Below are 27135 nucleotides of genomic sequence, written 5' to 3' on the forward strand. Positions count from 1 at the left end.
CACGCCAGGCCTCCCTGTCCATCACCAACTCCCGGAGTTCACTCAGACTCACGTCCATCCAGTCGGTGATGCCATCCAGCCATCTCATCCTCTGTCGTCCCCTTCTCCTCCTGCCCCCAATCCCTCCCAACATCAGAGTCTTTTCCATTGAGTCAATTCTTCGCATGAGGTGGCCAAAGTATTGGAGTTTCAGCTTTAGCATCATTCCTTCCAAAGAAATCCCAGGGCTGATCTCCTTCAGAATGGACTGGTTGGATCTCCTTGCAGTCCAAGAGACTCTCAAGAGTCTTCTCCAGCACCACAGTTCAAAATAAATATGCTTACTCAAATTGAGATTTCTCATCATTTATGTTTCTAATTGTGATAATCAATGTCTCTTGACAGAACAGACCTGTTGAATATGTTGCTCTCAGTGTAAGCTGGAAAACCTGGAAAAGAGTTAAAAATTATACTATTTAGTAATACATATATATCTTTATAGTATGTCTCCTGTTAGATTTTTGTTGTAGTATTCTCCAGTTAGATATAGACTTATTTTTCTCCTAGGCGATTAAAAGAAATACATGTGCTTTCTCAGTTAATTAGATTAATTGTATATTTCAAAATAGCTTCATTTCATATGCCATTAAGCCTCACTCAAATGTGTAGCTTAGATGTATGCCTAGATATAGACGAAACTGAACAAAAAAGATAATGAATGAATCACGGAGTCAGTTATTAACTAAAAGTACAATGCACTTAAAATATTCACAAAGCAAGCTGTTTAATTCTAACTCCTGGAAACAGAACTATGAGTTACTCTTGGGATCAAGAACAGGAGATAACTTCTAAGAATGTCATCAGATCTCGAATATTTTCCTCATTATCCTGTCACACATCTTACCCTTTAGACATTATTTGTTCAGACATACAGTAAGTGTTCTTTTGAAAAGAAAAAAACACTCCTGAGGCAATAAGGTATCTATTATACTTTTCTTAAGCAAACATTAAATGAGCCCTTACAATGCACAAGAGCCTGTGCTAAGTGCGGAGTTGTCAACGATTGTTCTTAAATCTCTTGGATAGGTACTAACATATAAAATGTCATAAAGTTAATTGGTTAGTTACATAGTAGAAAGATGAGGTAGGTCTTAAAGGACTTACTAGAGGTTTGGTTGAATACGTGAGTCAAGGCAAGCAAGGGAGGTGAGGTAGGGAATGAGCACAAGTATGGAGCTCAACTGCTTAATATGTATGTAGCTCGTATGTACAATCTTCATTTTTCTCACCTAATTTTAACCTCATATTGTAGTCCTAACACTAAGATCACTTAAAAGATAGGTATCATCGGCTTCTCCATCCTTCTGTGACATTTAACATTTCCAAATTTAAATGGAAATCATTGGCTTTCTTCTACCCTTTGTATTCCTTGGGCTAGAAGGTTACGATTATCTTGTTATTAATACTTCCTTCTCCTAAATATCTATTCAGCAGCAAATTCACTATTTTTTCTATAAATTCTTGCATTCGCTCTCTATGACTATTTTCTCAACCACATTATTTAAATAATACATGTGGAGAATTTCTGAAAATGAAAATGTTTTACCAATGCCAATAATAATAATTTATCCCTTATTTCTCAAATTTCACAGTCCATTTCTGTGTGCATAGGGTACCACTATAGCCATCTAGCTCTTTCCTTTCCAATCAGTTGTTCCTACTAATACATCATTCTCTACTCAGAAAAATCTTCCCAAAAATGCTTTTCTTATTTTTCTCATGGAAAATCAGATTTTTCCCCTTCTTTCCTACCATATTAGCGTCAGAATCATCTATAAAGTGAATACCTCATCTTTCCTTGGGCTACCTGTGTGTTTTGCCATTCTAAGTGGGACAAGATATGAATGTTCAATAAGAAACTTGTTTCAATAAGAAACTTGACTTTTAATTTTTTTTCATCAGTGATGTTCAGAATAAATGTTAGTGTATTGATTTAACTTTACCTAATTAGAAAGCTATTTAAAATCTTTTTTATGAAACTTCTTTCGCTAGATATCAAAAAAAATTAAGACACGACCTGTATGCTTTGATATCTGCAAAGACTGGATCTTTTGATATTTGGTTAGCTGCATAATCCTTATTAATGGATCACATACTATTACTCTTCCTTTAAAATAATAGTGTGTTTTTCAGGCAGAGTTCAGAGTTACAAATAACCTTGTTGCTCTGTAAAATAATAAATATATTAATTACATGGTATCCAGAATCAAAGTCCAAGAGATCATTGCCTCTCACACTAACAATGCCAATTATAGAATCCGCTCCAAAAGAATTTGCTCCTTCCTTTGGTCCAGATAACTGTGTCTCAATGGAGCAGTAGAAAAACAAAATAATACATTAATCACACTGAAATGAAAAGGTATGTGGAAGATCACTAAGATACAACAATGGTGCAAATATACAGTAGTAGAAAGTTCTTTATTTTCACATTAATTTCTCTATTATCTAAGCCTGTATTAAAACTATTGGAATATATTGATGCAGAATACAAGAAAACTAAGTGTTGTTTAGTTCATTAACCCAACCAAAAGATTTGTTTTATTTTTATAGAGCTACATAACACTATACATATTTCTTTATGAGAATTCCAAAAATAACATCTGATTTTGCAAGTTAATATACCTCTGAAAGAATGTACAAAATAAACTCACCGTCACTGTTTGACTTCTTAGAAACGAAATAAGAATTATAATGATATAAACTAATTTCAAATACTAATACAGTTGAATACAGTTTATAATTTGTCTTTCTTCTTGATCACACTATTTATTTATTTGCCACCATGTTTGACAAGAGGTGAGAGTAGATAAATCTTTCTTAAAAGTGTCTGAAAAAATATTTGAAATTAGGTTAAATTTGATTAAAGAAAAGTTCAATTATAACCATATATTTTTAAAATGTGTTAAGGATCTAGACTTCACCAACATAACTCTATGTATCCAAATATTAAATTTTAAAATACACCGGCTGGGCTCTGTTCTTGCAGATGACACAGTTGGTAATAACTATTTTCAACTGGATCATAGGTTATTTTTTAACCTATGGGAAAGATATTATCAAATAGGAAAAGTCTCATATTTCTTAACGGTTTCATATTAATGTTATACTGGCTGGTCTACAGCAAACAATTTTTAAGCAGAGCTTTTGAGTACCTTGGCTAACAGCAGCCCTGTATCACTGGAGGTTAACTGGAAATCGAGGGAACAAGGGATTAAGTGACTTCCCCAGGATTAAAGCGCTAGTTAGTGGTAAAGTCCTAACTTGACCCAAGTCACCTGAAGCACCATTACTTCACCCCCATTCAGTGCTCCATCACTTCATACTATGAATTGCTAAATTGGAAGAAAACTCTTTCAATACATGTTTAAAAAGAACAGCTGCAGAGCAAGCATGCTGACTTTTGTCATCCAATGTACCACTAGTCTCCATTTAAAGATTTGTAGGTTCTTTTTATTTTGCCAAATCTCTAAGAGACTTTACAACCATGAGACAATTATGAGAAAAGCAAGTTTCTTTTAGTTAGATATCTAGTAATTAGGATAATGAAAGATCAAAAAATATAATCACATTCACATGTGACATTGGAATAACTAGAAAAATGGAACAGTTCTGAATACAATCCCAAAGGCAAAGCGCCAGTTTCAGCTCAGTGTTGACATCTTTCTTGCAGCTGTCCACCTCAATTAGAAGTTATATAATTTTCTTATTTTCATCAAGAAAAATTCTTCTTATAAAAATGTTATTTCCAGCATTAATGTGAATATTATGTTAGAGTATTTGCCAAATTCATTGTGCTCTCTTTTAATTATCAAATTAAATATATTAACCAATCTTAAAAAATATCTTCAAAGCATAGCACTGTGCTCAGAAAAGTTCCCAGCAATGCTTTCCTGATTTTCTTCATGGAAATAACAGAAATTGTTCTTTCCTACCACATTAGCTTCAAATTTATATATAAGGCTTATATCACATCTTTCATGTGTTTTGCCATTCTAAGTGCATGCTGAAGCGATATATGTTTTTCACCCAATGATCACCACCTACCATCAGTCTATCACCATTTGAAGAGTCCTCATCTGTGGCTGTCACTCTATAAATGGACTGATATATGAATAGTTGTCATCAATTTCTAAGGTAGCTGTGAAACAAAAATCAACATGTATCAAAAATTAGCATATATGATGCTTTCATTAGGTCTTTATGTAATAAAAACAGGACAACATTAATTTTAGATTTTAGGGTAGGGTTGGGATAATATTTTAAGATAGGGATCTATTTTTTCTTATTTTTGTTTTTTTCCCTTTAGCTTCCTGCCATCTTTCTTGCTCCTTTGCCTTACTTCCTAGCACTGTCCGTGGCAACTATAGCTTAAACAAAAAGAACATGACATATATACTGACAGATTACCCCAGGAGAAGCCAGCCAGGTTTGCTATAAAAGATTTTTGTACTCCAGTTTCTAGAACTGATGGAGCTATGTGTGGAGGAACTCTTTCTTACAGAAATATGTCTGTGGACATTTGCGATTGTTGTGGTTGATCTCCAACTCTCACACACCTTCTAAAATCTCCCCAAAACCTTGACCAATTGGGTTAAAAAAAAAAAAAGAAAGCCCACAACTACAATGTAACATGGGTAGAGTGACTTCAGGAAAGATGTAGGTTAATTGTTTTACTTATTTATTTTCTGGTGTTTTGTGCGTCTCATATATGTTTGTGTGTGTGTTTATTACAATCCATAGAGTAGAAGTTTGGAATAGAATTTAACACAAAGTGTAAGACATTTGCAACTTTTCTGTTTCTTACACACCTATGTTTTTTAACTAAATTTATACATCATGATACATTTTAACAGGTTGGCCAACTAAATTTAATTATCTTTGTTTTTCTAAAGCTAATTGAATTTCTAATTGTTCAGTCAGCAAGTCATGTCCAGATCTTTTCAACCCTGAGGACTGCAACACACCAGGCTTCCCTGTCCCTCACAATTTTGTAATATAATTACATTTAAAGTGAGTGACCAAGAAATGCCAGGGTACGTGAAGCTGAGATAATAAAATAATGGTAGCTGTCTTAAAGCATGTAGCCAATAATTTCTCCAAAAGCAATACAGTAATAAGGAAGAAATTTGTCCTCAGAGGAACCAGGAGATAGAATGTGACCAAACTTCATATTTAAAAAATAAAAGAAAGAAATGAAAAAGTTTAACAAATCCTGGCAAATAATATCACAGGTGTTCATCCCACCATGAGGCTTGTGTCTAGCAAAGGATGATGCAGAAAAGTTTCTGGTAAGAGAAAAGATAAAGCAAACTTCGGGCCTAAGATTGATGTAAAATTACCATCAGAAAGAGAAAGTAAAAATGTAAAAGAAAAGCCCTAACTTCTATTACGTTGAAAGCACCATGCTTAGTACTCTAAGGAAATGCATAATGAAAAAAGCAAGTTTCATATCCCCCACTTTTTTTCTTAAAGGCAAGTAATAATAAAAACAAAACTTGTTTTAAGATATAAATATTTTTGAACAGAACAGTGAATGAAGTAAAATGTACGCTAGAGATATACTGGGGGCTTCCCTAAAGGCTCAGCGATAAAGAATCTGTTTGCCAATGCAGGAGGCACGAGTTTGATCCCTGGGTTCAGAAGATTCCCTAGAAAAGGCAATAGCAACCCATTCCAGTATTCTGGTCTGGGAAATTCCATGGACAGAGGAGCCTGGCAGGTTATAATCCACGGGGTCCAAAGAATCAGACACAACTTTGACTAAACAACAACAACAAGATAAACTGGCATCTACACACTATCTCAATCAAAAATTTGCACTTAAAAGTTGTTTTTTTTTTTTAATTTTCCAACATTTAGACAAAAGTCAGATTCTGTAACACATCATATGTATAAGCCTGAACTATTTATTGAAAAGAAAATTAATATATAAATAAGTGCATTGGCCTCTCATTGCTGTTAAGCAAGTTCTATTCTATTTATTATTCACCTTTCTACAAAAATTACTTCAAACTTTAGCCTTTTGCCCCAAACCTCTTACTCCTTCCTGTCTGTCCTACTTCCCAAAGACAATCTCTCTTCTTAAACAGAGTAAAGAGAAACTGTTAGACTAGTTTCTCATAAGATCTATAGTCCCACTAATATCTGCATCATTTCCCTTTGTTTCACAGTAAAAGGATAGAACTGCTTGTTATTAATGATAATCCCTGTCCACTGGAAGGTATCTTCCCCTTCTTATTTCTCAGGAACTTAACTCTATATCCCTCTTTCAAATACTCCCTCACTACTGTCTACTTTGTATTACCACTTAAACATGCTCAAATCTCATCCTTTAAAAAAAGCGAGTTGCCAGTCCAGGTTCGATGCACGATGCTGGATGCTTGGGGCTGGTGCACTGGGACGGCCCGGAGGGATGGTATGGGGAGGGAGGAGGGTTCGGGATGGGGAACACATGTATACCTGTGGCGGATTCATTTTGATATTTGGCAAAACTAATACAATTATGTAAAGTTTAAAAGTAAAATAAAATGGAAATTGCTTGTGGAAAAAAAAAAAAAGCAGCCTAATTGTAAACTCACTTTAGCGATGCCCCTGTCTCTCTACTAGAATTTTGTGTATTTCTTCACCTCCCTCTCAGTCTTTAGTCCAGTCTACTAGAGGTTCTGCCCGCTATGAACATCAATCTTGTTTTCTAAAATGTCAGTAAAAGTCTATATAGATAGAGCAATCATACTCACTGTCCATCTTATTTCATTTCTCTCCGACCTTTATACAGTTGATGCTTGCTTTTCCTCTTGGCAGAAAAACATTATTGCAAATCAATAGGGTGTGCTCTAAAATTTTCAATATCTTTGGAAAAATTGCCCTGGAAAATTAAACTTGGCATAGTTCCTGAAGAGCCATTAAGTTCTCAGATTAGACAAAATACTTGTACAGCTTTTCAAATCTGAATCAACAACTTCTAAATAACCTGAAGTCTCCTTTAACTACCACCCTAATCTATAATCCTTGAGTGTACACTTTTCACCACCTCATATCCTGAACCTCATATCCTGGGCAGAGCCAGCACTAGGAACAGAAACAGTAAGGACTCGAGTGCCCTCAGTATGACAGAGAAGGAGGCTGAGAGCCCAGGGGAGCTTGGGAAAGATTATGTAGTCTTAATACATTGATCAAGAGAGAAAGGAGGGGGGGAACTATGAAGGGATCCTAGTTAATTGTTCACATCCATAGCCAATATCATTATTGAACTTGTATATATTTTTCAATTAGTTTTATTGGAGTATAATTTCTTTACAATGTTGTGTTCCTTTCTTCTATATACCAAAATGAATCAGTTATGTGTGTGTGTGTGTGTGTGTGCACGCTCAGTTGTTCAGTTGTGTCCAACTCTTTGCAACCTCATGGACTCATGGACTGTAGACTACCAGGCTCCTCTGTCCATGAAATTTTCCAGGCAAAAATACTGGAGCAGGTTGCCATTTCATACTCCAGGGGATCTTCCAGACCCAAGGATAACCCAAGTCTCCTGCATTGGAAGGCAGATTCTTTACTGCTGAGTCAACCAGAAAAGCTTATATGTATAACAGTTTTCTTCTTCCAATTTAGAGTCCTTTAATTTATTTTTCTTCTCTGATCACCATGACTAGGACTTCTAAAACCATACTGAATAAAATTGGAATGGATATACTTGTCTTATTCCTGATCTTAGAGGAAATCTTTTCATTTTTCATCATTGAGAATGATATTTTATGTGGATTTGTCATATATTGTCTTTATTATGTTGAGGTATATTCTCTTTATGCCCACTTTCTGGAGAGATTTTTTTTTTAATCACTAATGGGTGGTGAGTTTTGCTAAAAGCTTTTTCTACATCTATTGAGATGGTCGTTTGGTTTTTATTCTTCAATTTGTTAATGTGGAGTATCACATTTCTTGATTTAAGTATATTGTTGTATCATCCTTTTAATGAGTTGTTTAATTTGGTTTCCTAGCATTTTGTTGAGTTTTTTGATTTTTCTTTCTTTTGCACTTATGTTCATCAGTGATATTGGCCTGTAATTTTCTTTTTTTGTGTTATGATATCTTTGGTGGGTTTTGATACTGAGGTTACGGTGGCCTTGTAGAATGAGCTCTTCCTCTACAATTGTTTGGAATAGTTTGAGAAGGATAGGTGTTAACGCGCCTCCAAATTTTGTTTGAAAGACTGCCTGTGAACATGTGAATGTTTTTGTGTTTGTATGTGTGTGCAAGTTTGTTTTGAAAATTAATAGCACATGGTATCAGAGAACTTTAATTGTGAAAATTAGAAAGAAGAATGCTTTTGAGTCAAAATAATAAATATTACATTTCTGAATGTAATCAATATGGTGTAATCTACAGCTTTTAAGAAAATGAATGTGATATTTGAGCACAATATAGTCGAAATGTGTATAAAAAAACTTTATATTTTTATAATTAACTTTCAAGATATGCAATAAGACAGTTTAATTAAATAAATAATAGATTTTGGCTTATGTGGTCCAAACTTCAAAATGGTAAGTTTAATATTTCTTTAATATTTTTAAAAGAAATTTATAATTTACATTCATGATTCTTCAGAGAAAAAGATAATAATCCACGTTTCCAAAATACTATCTATTTCATTATCCAATATAATTGATATATAGCACTGTATAAGTTTAAGGTGTACTGCTTGATGATCTAACATACATCATAAAAAGATTATTACAATAAGTATACTGAACATCCATCATTTCATATAGATACAAAATTTAAAAAAATTTTTTTTAATTGTCATGAGAATTCAAAACTTTCATATATAATAGACAGCAGTGTTAATTATGTCTTCATGTTGTAATTTACATTCCTGGAAATTATAACTGGAGGTTTGTACCTTTTGACTGTCTCTATCCAATTCTCCCTCCCTCCAACTCCACCTCTGATAACCACAAATATAATCTCTTATTTGTGAGTTTTTTTGAAACATAATTGACCTATGACACTACGTTTGTTCCCGTTAATCAACATCATGATTTCTATACATTTCAAAATGATCACCATGATAAATCTTACCATACAAAGATGTTGCATAATTATTATTTTTAAAAAATTATTATTATTATTATTATTTTTTACTTTTCGATATTGTATTGGTTTTGCCATACATCAACATGCATCTGCCACGGGTGTACATGTGTTCCCCATCCTGAACCCCCATCCCACCTCCCTCCCCATACCATCCCTCTGGGTCATCCCAGTGCACCAGCCCCAAGCTTCCTGTATCCTGCATCGAACCTGGACTGGCGATTCATTTCTTATATGATATTATACACGTTTTAATGCCATTCTCCCAAATCATCCCCCCGCTCCCTCTCCCACAGAGTCCAAAAGACTGTTCTATACATCTGTGTCTCTTTTGCTGTCTTGCATACAGGGTTATCATTACCATCTTTCTAAATTCCATATATATGCATTAGTATACTGTATTGGTGTTATTTTTTCTGGCTTACTCCACTCTGTATAATAGGCTCCAGTTTCATCCACCTCATTAGGACTGATTCAAATGTAGTCTTTTCAATGGCTAAGTACTTTGGCCACCTCATGCAAAGAGTTGACTCATTGGAAAAGACTCTCATGCTGGGAGGGATTGGGGGCAGGAGGAGAAGGGGACGACAGAGGATGAGATGGCTGGATGGCATCACTGACTCGATGGATGTGAGTCTGAGTGAACTCCAGGAGTTGGTGATGGACGGGGATGCCTGGCATGCTGCGATTCATGGGGTTGCAAAGAGTCGGACACAACTGAGCAACTGAACTGAACTGAACTGAATACTCCATTGTGTATATGTACCACAGCTTACTTACCCATTCATCTGCTGATGGACATCTAGGTTGCTTCCATGTCCTGGCTATTATAAACAGTGCTGCGATGAACATTGGGGTACACGTGTCTCTTTCAATTCTGGTTTCCTCGGTGTGTATGCCCAGCAGTGGGATTGCTTGGTCATATGGCAGTTCTGTTTCCAGTTTTTTAAGGGAAAGAAAGACCATGAGAAAATACTTGAGGAGATAATAGTTGAAAACTTCCCTAAAATGGGGAAGGAAATAATCACCCATAATTATTGACTATATTTCCCACACTGTGTTTCATACCCGTGAGTCATTTATTTTGCAATCTGAAATGTGTACCTCTTAATTTCCCTCATCTATTTCTTTATTCCCTCTTTGGCAACCGCCTGTTTGTCTCCATATTTATAACTATTTTTGATTTGTTTATTCATTTGTTTTGTTTTTTGTATTCCATATACAAGTGATATCATACAATATTTGCCTTTCTCTGACTTATTTAGCATAATATACTCTGGGTCCACTCATGTTGTCACAGAGAGCAAAATTTATTTTTTCATGCCTGAGTCATATTCTATTGTACATATATAGACAACAGCTTCCTTATCCATTCATTAATTGACTGTTTGGTTCCATATCTTTGCCATATTAAATATTAATAATACTCCAATGAACTTAGGGGTACATATATCCTTTCTAATTAATGTTTTTGTTTCCTTTGGATACCCAGTAGTGAAATTGCTGGATTATATGGTAATTCTATTTTTAAATTTTTGAGGAATTTCCATACTGTTTTCCATCAGTTCAGTTCAGTTCAGTCACTCAGTCGTGTCCGACTCTTTGCAACCCCATGAATCGCAACATGCCAGGTCTCCCTGTCCATCACCAACTCCTAGAGCTCACTCAGACTCACATCCATCGAGTCAGCGATGCCATCCAGCCATCTCATCCTCTGTCGTCCCCTTTTCCTCCTGCCCCCAATCCCTCCCAGCATCAGAGTCTTTTCCAATGAGTCAACTCTTCCCATGAGGTGGCCAAAGTACTGGAGTTTCAGCTTTAGCATCATTCCTTCCAAAGAAATCCCAGGGCTGATCTCCTTCAGAATGGACTGGTTGGATCTCCTTGCAGTCCAAGGGACTCTCAAGAGTCTTCTCCAACACCACAGTTCAAAAGCATCAATTCGTCGGCGCTCAGCCTTCTTCACAGTCCAATTCTCACATCCATACATGACCACAGGAAAAACCATAGCCTTGACTAAACGAACCTTTGTTGGCAAAGTAATGTCTCTGCTTTTGAATATGCTATCTAGGTTGGTCATAACTTTCCTTCCAAGGAGTAAGCGTCTTTTAATTTCATGGCTGCAGTCACCATCTGCAGTGATTTTGGAGCCAAAAAAATAAAGTCTGACACTGTTTCCACTGTTTCCCCATCTATTTCCCATGAAGTGATGGGACCAGATGCCATGATCTTCGTTTTCTGAATGTTGAGCTTTAAGCCAACTTTTTCACTCTCCTCTTTCACTTTCATCAAGAGGCTTTTGAGTTCCTCTTCACTTTCTGCATTAAAGGTGGTGTCATCTGCATATCTGAGGTTATTGATATTTCTCCCGGCAATCCTGACTCCAGCTTGTGTTTCTTCCGGCCCAGCGTTTCTCATGATGTACTCTGCATATAAGTTAAATAAACAGGGTGACAATATACAGTCTTGATGTACTCCTTTTCCTATTTGGAACCAGTGGCTGTAAAAACTTACATTCCTACCAATGGTGTACCAGGGTTCCCTTTATCCACATTCTCATTTCCCTGAAGTTTAGTTATGCTGAGCATCTTTCCATGTGCCTATTTTGCATGTGTATGTCTGCTTTGGATAAGTGTTTATTCAAATCCTCTGCCACTTTTAAATAAGGATGTTTGTTTTTTTCTTTTTTTTTTTTTTTTGATGGTGAGTTCTATGAGTTCTTTGTATATATTTTTTAATTTTATTTTATTTTTAAACTTTACATAATTGTATTAGTTTTGCCAAATATCAAAACGAATCCACCACAGGTATACCTGTGTTCCCCATCCTGAACCCTCCTCCCTCCTCCCTCCCCATACCCTCCCTCTGGGTCGTCCCAGTGCACCAGCCCCAAGCATCCAGTATCGTGCATCGAACCTGGACTGGCGACTCATTTCATACATGATATTATACATGTTTCAATGCCATTCTCCCAAATCTCCCCACCCTCTTCCTCTCCCACAGAGTCCATAAGACTGATCTATACATCAGTGTCTCTTTTGCTGTCTCGTACACAGGGTTTTTGTTACCATCTTTCTAAATTCCATATATATGCGTTAGTATACTGTATTGGTGTTTTTCTTTCTGGCTTACTTCACTCTGGTTCCAGTTTCATCTATCTCATTAGAACTGATTCAAATGTATTCTTTTTAATGGCTGAGTAGTACTCCATTGTGTATATGTACCACAGCTTTCTTATCCATTCATCTGCTGATGGGCATCTAGGTTGCTTCCACGTCCTGGCTATTATAAACAGTGCTGCGATGAACATTGGGGTACACGTGTCTCTTTCCGTTCTGGTTTCCTCAGTGTGTATGCCCAGCAGTGGGACTGCTGGATCATAAGGCAGTTCTATTTCCAGTTTTTTAAGGAATCTCCACACTGTTCTCCATAGTGGCTGTACTAGTTTGCATTCTCACCAACAGTGTAAGAGGGTTCCCTTTTCTCCACACCCTCTCCAGCATTTATTGCTTGTAGACTTTTGGATCGCAGCCATTCTGACTGGCGTGAAATGGTACCTCATAGTGGTTTTGATTTGCATTTCTCTGATAATGAGTGATGTTGAGAATCTTTTCATGAGTTTGTTAGCCATCTGTATGTCTTCTTTGGAGAAATGTCTATTTAGTTCTTTGGCCCATTTTTTGATTGGGTCATTTATTTTTCTGGAGTTGAGCTATAGGAGTTGCTTGTATATTTTTGAGATTAGTTGTTTGTCAGTTGCTTCATTTGCTATTATTTTCTCCCATTCTGAAGGCTGCCTTTTCACCTTGCTAATAGTTTCCTTTGTTGTGCAGAAGCTTTTAAGTTTAATTAGGTGTATTTTGAATATCAATCTCTTATCAGATATACCACTTCCCAATATATTCTCTCATTTAGTTTGCATTTCATTTTGTTGATAGTTTGCTTCACTTGCAGTAGTTTCAAGTTTGTTGTAGTCTAATTTGCTTATTTTGACTTTTATTTCCCCTGAGGAGGCATATCAAAAAATATTCCTAAGATTCGTGTCAGAGAGCATATCTCCTATTTTTTCTAGATATTTTATGATTTCAGATCTTACATTTAAGTCTTCAATTTACTTACAGTTTATTTTTGTACATGTTGTGAGAAAGTAGTCCAGTTTGATTCTTTTTTATGTAACTATCTAGTTTTCCCAACACTATTTATTGAAGAGACTGTCTTTTCCTCATTGTATATTCTTACCTCCTTTGTCATAGATTAGCTGACTATGTAAGTATGGGTTAATTCTGGGCTCTCCATTCTGTTTATTAATCTATGTGTCTATGTCTGTGCTAGCACCATACTATTCTGATGACTATAGCTTTGTAGGACTGTTTGAAGTAAAGGACTGTGATACTTCCAGCTTTTTCTTTTTCCTCAAGATTGTTTCACTGTTTATAGTGTCTTTTGTGTTTCCAAACACATTTTTATATTATTTTTTCTAGTTCTGTGAAAAATGCTATTGATATTTTGATAGGAATTGCATCTAATCCATAGATTTCCTTGGATAGTATGGTCATTTTAATAATATTAATTCTTGCACTTCATGGGCACAGTGTCTCTATTTGTATTTTTTTAGTTTCTTTTATCATTTTCTTACAGTTTTCTGAGTACAGGTCTTTTGCTTCTTTAGTTAGTTCTATTCCTGTATATTTGTCCCTCTTGACTCAATAGTTAATGTGACTGTTTTCTTAATTCATTTTTGTAATGGTTCATTTTTAGTATATAGAAATGCAACAGATTTCAGTATATTGGTTGTGCATCCTGCAACTTTACTGGATTCATTGACGAGCTTCGGTAGTTTCTTGGTGGCATCTTGAGAATTTTCTGTGTTTAATATCATGTCATCTGTGAACAGTGACAATTTTATTTTTTCCTTTCTAGTATAGATTACTTTTATTTCTTTTTCTTGTTTGATTGCTGTTTCTACCTCTTCCAGTGCTATTTTGAATAAAAGAATGGGCATCCTTGTCTTTTTCTTAATCTTAGAGGAAATCCTTTTGGCATTTGAGCACTGAATATAATTTTAACTGTGGACTTATTATGTATGACCTTTATTATATTGAGATATATTCCATCTATACTCACTTTGTCAAGTGTTTTATCAAAAATGGATGTTGAATTTTATCAGATCTTTTTCTGTATCTATTGAGATGATCATAGGATTTTAATTCTTCAATTTATTCACTCTCAATTAATGTGGTGTACCACTGATAGATTTGTGGATATTGAGAAAAACCCTTCCATGTCTGGGATAAATTCCACTTGATCATTGTGTGTGATTCTCTTCTGTGTTTTCCATTTTATTGGCCTATAATTGTTTACAGTAATCCTTTATGATTCTTTTCATTTCTGTGGTGTTGGTTATAACTTTTTTTAAATTTCTGATTTGATTAATTTGAGTCATCTCTGTTTTTCTTGATGAGTCTGGGTGAAGGTTTATCTATTTCATTTATGTTTTCAAACAGTCTCTCTTAGTTTTATTAATCTTTTCAAGTGTTTTTAGTCTCTATTTTTATACATTTCTGCTCTCATCTTAATTATTTTTTTCCTCTTATTCAGGCTTCCCTAAGAATTCAACTGATAAAGAATCCACCTACACTGCAGGAGACCCCAGTTTGATTCCTGGTTTGGAAAGATCCCTAGAGAAGGGATAGGCTACTCACTCCAGTATTCTTGGGTTTCCCTGGTGGCTCAGATGGTAAAGAATCCACCTGCCATGCCAGAGACCTGGGTCCAATCCATAGGTTGGGAAGATCCCCTGGAGAAGAACATGGAAACCTATTCCAGTATTCTTGCCTGGAGAATCCCCAAGGACAGAGGAGCCTGGCAGGCTACTGTCCATGGGATTGCAAAGAGTCAGACACAACTGAGCAGCTAAGCACAGCACAGCACTCACTCTGAGTTTTGTTTGTCCTTATTTTTCTCATCCCTTTATGTCTAAGTTTAGGTTGTTTATTTGAGATTTTTCTTGTTTCCTGAGTTAGGCTTGCATCATATAAATGTCCCTCTTAGAACTACTTTTGTGCTGCATCCCATAGATTTTGGTTTTCTGGGTTTTCATTTGCATTTTTGAAATGGTATTTTAAAAATTCTTCTTTGATGTGTTCAGTTATCCATTGAATGTTCTTTAGTAGCATGTTGTTTAGCCTATATGTTTGTGTTTTGCAAGTTTTTTTTAATATATAATTTATTTCTAGTCTTATAGTATTTTGGTCAGAAAGATGCTTGATAGTATGGCAGTCTTCTTAAATGTATTGAGATTTGTTTTGTTTCCTAGAGTATGATCTCTTCTGGAGTATGTTCCATGTGCATTTGAAAAGAATGTGTATTCTGCTTCTTTTGGATAGACTATTATGAATATAAGTGTATTCAGCCTCTTTTGTATAGAATGTTCTGTATGTATCTGTTAAGTTTATTTTGTCAAATGTGTCATTTAAGGCTGGTGTTTCCGTCTGGTCAATCTGTCCATTGATATAAGAGGGGTTCTAAATTAAGGGATAATAATGTGTTTCCAAAATACTGTATTTTAATTGGATTGATAAAGAAAATTTCTGTCAGGCACGTGATCAAATGAACTGGTACCTTCAATTCACTCATTGATTTCCAGCGATTAGAGTTGTAAGTACATTCTGAAAGGAGAAAAGTTAAAGCTTCAAGGCATTGTGAATTATGAAATATGAAAATGAATAGAAAATATAAATAGTAGTAGTAAAAAAGAAAAGCAAAAAGTGCTTATGTTATTTTATAAGACCATGCCCATTCGTATGTGTGCTGTGCTTAGCCTCTCAGTCATGCCAGATTCTTTGTGACCCTAGAACCACAGCCCATCAGGCTCCTCTGTCCATGGGATTTCCAGGCAAAAATACTGGAGTGGGTTGCCATTTCCTCCTCCAGGGGATTTTCCCAACCTAGGGATTGAATCCATGTCTCACGTTTTCTGCATTGGCAGGAGGGTTCTCTTTACCACTAGTGTCACTTGGGATTAATGATTGATTAATTACACCTGGGCTTTGATCCCACCTGTCTTTTACTTTTTCATGTATCTTCAATCACCAAGTCAAGTGGATTCACCCCAGTTCTTTGTAAATTTACCCAAGCATCATCCTTTAAAACCAAATGCCCCAGACAAAGCTTTTATCCATATAGTTCTGCCACTGACTTCTCTACAGTTTCATATGCAGGTTTCTAAAACATGGTTTCAATTTTCATGACCCCAGTCCTAATTCTGCTCCATTCTGGTTTCTTCCTCTAAAACACCAATACAATAGTTCTCACTAGATTCATTACGTTTCATTATCCCCATATCACTAAATAAGTGCAACGAACATTTTAATATCATCTTACTTGATTGTAGAATTCAAGTCTACTAACCAAGGGCACTCTCTTTCAAGAACTTCTCCCTTTGCCATTCAGGGCATAACTTTCTCTTTTTTATACTACCACTTTAGCTGCTCCTTACTCTCCTTGGCAAGCTAAGCTTCTCCCCCACGTCATTAAGTGTAGGAGTTTCTCAAGGTTTGGCCCTATGCCTTGCTTTCTTCTAATTCTATACTCTCTAGCTAAGTAATTTTATCCCAGTTCATGTTTTCAATTACAAAACATTTATAGCCCTAGGCAAGACCTGTGAGCTTCACTGCTTACTTAAATCTATCCTTTGATATAACAAAGGCATAATTAAGCAAAATGTTCAAAAGTGAACTCATAATTTTTCTCCCCAAATTTGATCTATTTCTAGATTTTCCTAATTTAACTGAGAATCTCCAAGCTACTTATGCAAATCATAAACCTGAGTCCTCTTCACTTCCTTTATATTTAATTCAGTACCAGATATATTGACTGGTAAATAAATTGTTTATTTACCCTTTACCTATCTCAAGACTATCTTTTTATCTCCATCACCTTCCTTGGTCAAATTATACCATCTCTAGTCTGAAACAACCTGATAACTGGACTTCCTCCCTATTCTCCAAGGGTCTTCAAACTACTGCTCATAAGTCAAATCTACACTGTTGCCTATTTCTGTATGGCCTTATGAGCAAAGAATGTTTTTTTCATATTTAAGTGGTTTTATAAAATCAAAAGAAAGAGTAATATCTGTGGCACTGAAAGTCCAATTTCAGGGTTTATCAAGCATTAACAGAACCCATGTATTCTTGAGCTTCCCTTGTGGGTCAGCAGGTAAAGAATCCACCTACAATATGGAAGACCTGGGTTCAATCCCTGGGTTGGGAAGATCCCGTGGAGAAGGGGAAAAGCCCCACTCCAGTATTCTGTCTTGGAGAATTCCATGGACTGTATAGTCCATGGGATTGGAAAGAGTTGGACAAGATCGAGTGACTTTCACTTTCACTTTCTACAGAACACATACACACTCACTTGGTTATGTAGTGTCTGTTGCTGCACTTTTGCTATGCTGGTAGATTTGATAACAGAAATAAAGAGCATAAATGATGCTCTCTCATCACTTCATATAGTATAAAGTGCAGTAATCCAGTCACAATAGCATTCCGAGTACCATGTTATTTTTTTGTTACCATGCCTACCCATCATGGCTAAATAAAAGAAGAATAGAAATGTGGACTTTGAATGCCATACTTTAAAGGTATGAGGGAGTGGATTACTTTCAAAGCACAATGGATGTGGCAAAGCATTCTGCTTATTATACAAAGTGTTATCTGTTCAGTTCAGTTCAGTCGCTCAGTCATGTTCGACTCTTTGTGACCCCATGAATTGCAGCATGCCAGGCCTCCCTGTCCATCACCAACTCCTGAAGTCTACTCAAACTCATGTCCATCAAGTCGGTGATGCCATCCAGCCATCTCATCCTCTGTCGTCCCCTTCTCCTCCTGCCCCCTATCCCTCCAAGAATCACAGTCTTTTCCAATGAGTTAACTCTTTGCATGAGGTGGCCAAAGTACTGGAGTTTCAGCTTTAGCATCAGTCCTTCCAATGTTCTCCTTTAGAGTTCTCCAGGAGTGTTCTCCTTTAGAATGGACTGGTTGGATCTCCTTGCAGTCCAAGGAACTCTCAAGAATCTTCTCCAACACCACAGTTCAAAGGCATCAATTCTTCGGCACTCAGCTTTCTTCACAGTCCAACTCTCACATCCATACATGACCACTGGAAAAACCATAGCCTTGACTAGAGGAACCTTTGTTGGCAAAGTAATGTCTCTGCTTTTGAATATGCTATCTAGGTTGGTCATAACTTTCCTTCCAAGGAGTAAACATCTTTTAATTTCATGGCTGCAGTCACCATCTACAGTGATTTTGGAGCCAAAAAAATAAAGTCTGACACTGTTTCCACTGTTTCCCCATCTATTTCCCATGAAGTGATGGGACCAGATGCCATGATCTTCGTTTTCTGAATGTTGAGCTTTAAGCCAACTTTTTCACTCTCCACTTTCACTTTCATCAAGAGGCTTTTGAGTTCCTCTTCACTTTCTGCCATAAGGGTGGTGTCATCTGTATATCTGAGGTTATTGATATTTCTCCCAGCAATCTTGATTCCAGCTTGGCTGATAAAAAAAATACAATATATAAAAGAAGTATAAGGCTAAGTATTCATCTCTATATTCCCATTTGACACAAAAACAATGGTCAGAAAAAATGGTAAATGTGTAACAAAATATCTCATCATGACAGCTTTTATTCACAAAGATAAAAATGAAGCTGCCACCAAAATAAGATTCTGAGTGGCTCACTTGTCATCTAAGCAAGGAAAACTATTCACTGATGTTGACTTATTAAACCTTTTAACAATTAAAAGGGAACCTTCCCTTCCAAAAATGAGTACATTCTTCTCAGTAGTATATTTATGTTAAAAATTGTAACCAATTATTAGTATTATTATATTTTAAAATTTAATTTCTTAATAAAAATTTATACAAACTTGTTTCCTTCATTGTTACATAAGCCCAACATAAATGCTATTTTTGATCTTACCTTTTAGACTTTAAAACCCAACTTATTTACTATCTGACCCTTCACAGCATCTACTGATACCTATTCTACCTTTGTTGCCTTCAAATCTTTCTCTCCCCTCAAACAGATGGATCTTTTTAAAACACCTATCTGCATATAATATTTCAAAGAATTCCCGCTGCCTTTAGGGGAAAGATAAACATTCTTAAAATGCCTGTATCACCTTTCAGTATTCATTTTGTGTCATAATACTTAGTGATGTCTCATTTTCTGCCACTAAATTTTCAGTTCTTGCCTTGTTCTGTACTGTCTCAAGGCTTTTTACATGTAGTTCCTTCTACATGAATATACTCTTCCCTCTCTTGTTTATTTACTGATATCAGAGTTTTGATCTAAAGTAAATTATCAGTTCCTTAGAGAAAGCTTCCCTAAAAGTCTGACTTGATCAATGCCTACACACAAATGCACGCACATGCACACACACACATTATGGGCTTTCATAATATGAAAATATCCTTTGAACATTAAGGGTAGTAAAAGTAAATTACTCTGAGGCATTTTCACAAACAAGAGTTTAAATTTATGTATTAAGTTGTCAAGACCCATTATATATATTTTTTTCTGTCCTGCCTTGCTCTTCTTGATGTAAGTCTTTTTAAGAATCTGTATTTCACCTATAGGGATTGTGGGAAAGAGCTCAAGAGGGAGTGGATATGTATACTTATGGCTGATTCACATTGTTGTACAGCAGAAACAAACACAATATTGTAAAGTGATTATCTGCCAAATAAAAAAATAAATCAATATAAATTTGCAAGCCACCCAAGATGGACAGTCATGGTGGAGAGTTCTGATAAACAAGGGTCCACTGGATAAGGGAACGGAAAACCACATTGCATTCTTGCCTTGAGAACCCCATAAACAGTATGAAAAGGCAAAAAGATATGACACAGAAAAGTGAACCCCACAGGTCAGTAGGTACCCACTATGCTGCTGAAGAAGAGCAGAGAAATAGCTCCAGAAAGAATGGAGAGGCTGAGTCAAAGTGGAAACAATGTCCAGATGTGGATGTGTCTGGTGGTGAAAGTAAAGCCCAATACTGTAAAAAAACAATTATGGATAGTAACCTGGAATGTTAAGTCCATGAATCAAGATAAACTGGAACTGACCAAACAGGAGATAGCAGGAGTGAACATCGACATTTTAGGAATTATTGAACTAAAATGTATGGGAATAAGCAAATTTAATTCAGATGACCATTGTATATGATACTGTGGGCAAGAATCCCTTAGAGGAAATGGAGTAGCCCTCATAGTCAACAAAAGAGTCCAAATGCAGTACTTGGGTGCAATCTCAAAAAATGACAGAATGATCTTGGTTGGTTTCCAAGGCAAACTATGTACAATCAAAGAAACCCAAATCTATGCCCCTACCACTAATGCTGAAGAAGCTGAAATAAAACAGTTTCATGAAGACCTAAAAGAAAATTAGAGATATCAAGGGAATATTTCATGCAAAGATGGCCACAATAAAGGATAGAAACAGTATGGACCTAAAAGAAGCAGAATACATCAAGAAGAGGTGGCAACAATACACAGAAGAACTATACAAAAAGATCTTAATTACACAGATAAGCAGGATGGTGTGATCACTCATCTACAGCCAGACATCCTGGAGTGCAAAGTCAAATGGGTCTTAGGAAGCATCACTATGAACAAGGCTAGAGGAGGTGATGGAATTCCAGCTGAGCTATTTCAAATCCTAAAAGATGATGCTGTGAAAGTGCTGCACTCAATATACCAGCAAATTTGGAAAACTGAGCAGTGGCCAAAGGACAGGAAAAGGTCAGTTTTCATTCTAATCCAAAAGAAGGTCAATGCCAAAGAATGTTCAAAGTACCACAAAATTGCACTCATTTCACATGCTAGCAAATTAATGCTCAAAATTCTCCAAGCTGGGCTTCAACAGTACATGAACCAAGAAATCCCAGATATTCAAGCTCGATTTATAAAAGGCAGAGGAAACAGATCAAATTGCCAACATCCGATGGATCATCAAAAAAGCAAGAGAGTTCCAGAAAAACATCTACTTCTGCTTCATTGACAATGTATGTGTTAGTATACTGTAACCTAACTCTACACCTAAAGCAAAGAGTATCTTTTAAAGGGAGTGAAATATTTTGGATATTCTTAGAAAGCCATGAATCACTAAGGCTATTGAATTAGAGGTAGAAATAGTATTCTTAAATTTGGAAAAGTCACTATTATTGATAGGCAACACTTTTTAAAAGTATGTACCAAAAAATCATAGCTAATGAATTTAACATAAACAAAAACTATTCTGTAACAAATTAATTTCTTTCAATGTTTTGTATTTTCTTTTTCATTTTATGGAATGATGTGTCAATTACAATTAGATCATAAAAAGAAACAGTAATAACCCAATGTAGAACTTCTTTCAAATTGAAATAGACGTTACATATCCCTTCCAAAAAGGACAATAAACAATCTCAAAGTATGCTGGTAGATGAAACCTACAGGGAATATTAATAGATTTAACCATTGCATGGTTATTTATTATAATGTTTACTAAAAAGTATCTTACAGCCATATTAATAGAAGTGAAACTTAACTGAATAATTCTCTAATTCTCCTTGATCCCTCCAGCTCAAGAAAGATTTTTTTACACCTTATTTTGGCATGAAGAATATAAAGGAGAAAGAGTTCCAGTATCAGTATTAACAATATGTCAATTTTTGGTTCAAGTTAATTGGTTGCACTCATCTAGGGACTCGTGGTTAGTCTCGGTTTCAGAGGATAAGCTGGTTTTTCTTTTGAATAGATTTGAACATACCCTTGGAATTCAGACATAAGAGCAAACTAGGCAAAAATAGCAGATGAATCATTCAGCCAACCCACAGAATTTTGAGAAATAAAACAGTGTTGTTTTAAGCAACCAAATTTTTGAGTGATTTATTTTGCAGAAGTGGACAATTGAAATAAGAGGCATACAAAGAGTTGGATTAAGAATTAGAAATACAACCAAGTGTCTATTAGTGTAGGAACATTCATAGAGATACAAAATCAGGAGAGAGAAAACGGAATCGGGCATAGGCCTTGTGCTCAAGAGATTGAACCAGAGAAGAAATATTGCTGCAAGTGATAGCAAAGAGAGATAACAAAGTCTTCCTCAGTGATCAATGTGAAGAAAGAGAGGGAAACAATAGGATGGGAAAGAATAGAGATCTCTTCAAGAAAATGAGAGATACCAAGGGAACATTTTATGCAAAGATGGGCACAATAAAGGACAGAAAAGTTATGGACCTAACAGAAGCAGAAGATATTAAGAATGGGTGGCAAGAATACACAGAAGAACTGTACAAAAAAGATCTTTATGACCCAGATAATCAGGATGGTATGATTCCTCACCTAGAGCCAGACATCCTGGAATGTGAAGTCAGTGGGCCTTAGGAAGTATCACTATGAACAAAGCTAGTGGAGGTGATGGAATTCCAGTGGAGCTATTTCAAATCCTAAAAGATGATGCTGTGAAAGTGCTGCACTCAATATGTCAGCAAATTTGGAAAACTCAGCAGTGGCCACAGAACTGGAAAAGGTCAGTATTCATTCTAATCCCAAAGAAAGGCAATGCCAAAGAATGCTCAGACTACCACACAATTGCACTCATCTCACACGCTACCAAAGTAATGCTCAAAATTCTCCAAGCTAAGCTTCAACAGTACATGAACCATGAACTTCCTGATGTTCAAGCTGGATTTAGAAAAGGCAGAGGAACAAGACATCAAATTGCCAACATACGCTGGATCATAGAAAAGGTAAGAGAGTTCCAGAAAAAACACCCACTTCTTTATTGACTACACCAAAGCCTTTGACTGTGTAGATTGCAATGAACTGTGGAAAATTCTTCAAGAGATGGGAATTACCAGACCACCTGACCTGCCTCCTAAGAAATCTGTATGCAGGTCAAGAAGAAACAGTTAGAACTGGACATGGAACAGCTGCCTGGTTCCATATCAGGAAAGGAGTACATTAAGGCGTATATTGTCACCCTGCTTGTTTAACTTATATGCAGAGTACATTATATGGAATCCCAGGCTGGATGAAGCACAAGCTGGAATCAAGACTGCCAGGAGAAATATCAATAACCTCAGATATGCAGATGACACCACCCTTATGGCAGAAAGTGAAGAGGAACGAAAAAGTCTCTTGATAAAAGTGAAAGAGGAGAGTGAAAAAGCTGGCTTAAAGCTCAACATTCAGAAAACTAAATCATGGCAACTGGTCTCATCACTTCATGCGAATAGATGGGGAAACAATGGAAACAGTGGCTGACTTTATTTTTGGAGGCTCTAAAATCACTTCAGATGGTGACTGCTGCCATGAAATTAAAAGATGCTTACTCCTTGGAAGAAAAGCTATGACCTTCCCAGACAGCATACTAAAAAGCAGAGATATTACTTTGCCAACTAAGGTTCGTCTAGTCAAGGCTATGGTTTTTCCAGTAGTCATATATGGATGAAAGAGTTGGACTATTTAGAAAGCTGAGCACCAAAGAATTGATGCTTTTGAATTGTGATGTTGGAGAAGACTCTTGAGAGTCCCCTGGACTGCAAGGAGATCCAACGAGTCCATCCTAAAGGAAATCAGTCCTGAATATTCATTGGAGGGACAGCTGCTGAAGCTGAAACTCCATTACTTTGGCCACCTGATGGGAAGAGCTGACTCATTTGAAAAGACCCTGATGCTGGGAAAGATTGGAGGGAGGAGAAGAGGATGACAGAGGATGAGATGGTTGGATGGCACCACTGATGCGATGGACATGAGTTTGAGTAAGCTCTCGAATTTGGTGATGAACAGGGAATCTTGGTGTGCTGCAGTCCACGGGGTCGCAAAGAGTCAGACAGGACTGAGTGACTGAACTGAACTGAATTCATGTAAAAATACATAAAAAGTTCATTTTATGAAACCAGATCAGGATGTATACTGAAATTTCTTCCTGCAGGGAATTATTTCTTAACTAGTGCCTGAAAAATGTGAAGAGGTTGGTCACATGAAGCAAAATGAAGAAGGAAAAAGACATGATATGTGTAAAGGCACACAGGCAGAAGACAGTTTTTGCCTTAGGAAATGCTGCACATATGTGTGTATGTGTGTGCTCAATCATGTCCAACTTTTTGCAGCCCCATGGACTGTAGCCGGCCAGTCTCCCCTTCCTTGGAAATATATAGCATGTAATGGAAAGTGATTCCTTTGAATATGGAGAAATAACAGGAACCATATCTTAAAGAGATTTGTATGTCAATTTAAAGAGTTTGGGTCTTACCTTGAGGGAATAGAACTGTCAAAGATTATAAGTGGAATAGCATTGATAAATGGTAAATGATAGATAGCAAATAATCAGTGCTATTGATCTATTTGTACCTTAACAAGATTACCAGCTCAATGAAGGGAAAATTGTTGAATCGGTCTGGAGATAAGAAGACAATGAGGAGGTAGATGCAAAAATCTGGAGAAAAAGTTAATGGGGAAGTAACTTCAAATAGTGATAATGGGATTTGGATGCAATACCAGATTTAAAATCCAGAGATTTTGGTGATAATCAGAGTTGGAAGGTGTGACAAAATGATTCAATAAGTCATGCATATCACAAAGTTTTTTGAAAGGTAGATGGCAACAAATTTATTACATATAAAGGTGTTTGTGATGTCCTACAAAATAGTAGATGATAATTAGAGGTTCAGAATTCTTTTCCTCATTGTTTGACTGCCTCTGCTCCCTAGTTTACTTTAGCACAAAAGTTAAAGTAGTTTAGTGGGTAAAAAACAGTCCAGGTTAGAATAACTAAATTTAATATTATATGTGACTATTTCAGTAAATTAAATATATTAGTCTGAATTCTAGTCAGAGTGTTTGAGTTTGTATATATACTTGAGTATCATCAGAATATATGTTGTAATTGTAGTCAAGAGATAGATGAGATTGCTCAGAATATGAAGCGAGAGAATATGAAGAGTTTGAAGAAAAGGAAACCTTAAATAGCCTTGAAACACATCAGATCAGATCAGTCGCTCAGTTGTGTCCAACTCTTTGCGACCCCATGAATCGCAGCACGCCAGGCCTCCCTGTCCATCACCAACTCCTGGAGTTCACTCAGACTCACGTCCATCGAGTCAGTAATGCCATCCAGCCATCTCATCCTCTGTCGTCCCCTTCTCCTCCTGCCCCTAATCCCTCCCAGCATCAGAATCTTTTCCAATGAGTCAACTCTTCGCATGAGGTGGCCAAAGTACTGGAGTTTCAGCTTTAGCATCATTCCTTCCAAAGAAATCCCAGGGCTGATCTATACATGGACAAAATAAATAGAAGAAAAATATATGTCAAAAAAAGAACATAGAGAAAGAGTTGGAAAGACAGGACAATCAAAAGGAGGATCACAGGGATGGGGGAAAACCACCAGCAGAATGCAGTGTCATAGGAATCAAAGGATGAAAGTGTTGCAGAAGAATAGAATGCTACTCAATGTTCCAAATGCTAAAGGGAGATTCTGCGAGATGAGGGCCAAATACGGTACTGTATTTAACAATGAGTATGACTGGTACATATGGTGACACGTCTCAGTGGCGTGATTCGTCAAAATGCACACTGAACTTTGTCCAAGAATAAACGGAGGGGCTGGAGTGGTAAAAGTGCTGTAGAGAATTGTTTAAAGATGTCAGGGCAGTTGGAGGAGGAGTGAGACACTTTATAAAAGGTCAGAAGGAAGACAAAGGAAAGAGACAGCAGTCAGGAGTGGATTTTATTAACATGGGTGGGGAGCTTAAGAGACTACTAAAAACTTAATAGAAGGGAACCAGCAGAAAAGAAAATACATAAGAAAAAGGGTATCAACTCTATAGCAAGATGTCTGAAGAGGGCAAAAAAGTCGAATTCAGAATAAAATTGAACTGAATGGAAGTACATGAAAGCAAGTTTGCATCTTCCTTTATGAAAAGAGAGCAAAAAGAAATAGATCAGAAAGAACCATCTGTCTACACATATCGATAGAAGAATATTTCTTCCTCATTGCTTTTGCTGCTAAGTCGCTTCAGCCGTGTCCGACTGTGTGTGACCCCATAGACGGAAACCCACGAGGCTCCCCCGTCCCTGGGATTCTCCAGGCAAGAACATTTATTTTCCCCGAAATACAGTTGAATTTATCTGATAAGACAAAAAATTTAACTGACTAGAAGATTTGAGATGAGACTGGAGAACATTTTAAATAGCCAAGTTGGCAATGAAAGAAAATTTGACTAAAGGAATTTTGAAGGATTACCATAAAGGATGAGTTAAGTGAAAGTTAGAGTTAATATGCCATCTTATGTAATTCTAACAATACTCATTAGCCCAGGTGTAGTGGGAAATATAAGCTGTTGGATTTATCTCATGTTGAGTTTTCCTGGATAAAAGGATAGAATAACAAGGCAAGTTATCTAAGGATATTATCATGGAGAGGTTGAAAGATGGGTTCTAATGCTATATAGAGAAGTAAAGAGGTGAATAATTGAGAGAAAATAAATCAGTGGATGTGTACCCTTGGTGATGCTGATGAGACAGTACAGTAGTAAGGATAACTGAGTAAAGGAGGTGAAAAGAACATCAGAGTGAGATGTCCAAGATTAATAGTGCAGAAGTGGAATTGTTCTGGTTGCTGAAAGAAGCGCTGGCTGCAGCCATGGGAGGGTGTGGATGGAAGTAAATTTTAAAGTCACAAGGCTTTAGGTTCCAAGATTTACACTAGATAATGTAGAGGGGTTGTGCTTGTGGAATGCTGGCTGGGCCATAATGTGAATATTGAAGTAACCTAAGAGACAGTGGTAGGACTTGTTATTGGGAGAAACACAGAATGATGTATTCAAGTCCCCAAGGCTTGAGGGACAGTGATTAGTATACTTGGTAAGGAGCCAAATGTCCTGAGCTCCAAATGAGCAAGGGAATTTCCAGAGAGAATTGGAATAATTGTAGGAATCAGCTTGGAGAATGAGAAGAAT

This window comes from Bos grunniens, chromosome 4, assembly GCF_055505025.1.
Source record: "Bos grunniens cultivar Pamir isolate PY7600 chromosome 4, Bosgru_T2T1.0, whole genome shotgun sequence".
Classification (NCBI taxonomy): Eukaryota; Metazoa; Chordata; class Mammalia; order Artiodactyla; family Bovidae; genus Bos; species Bos grunniens.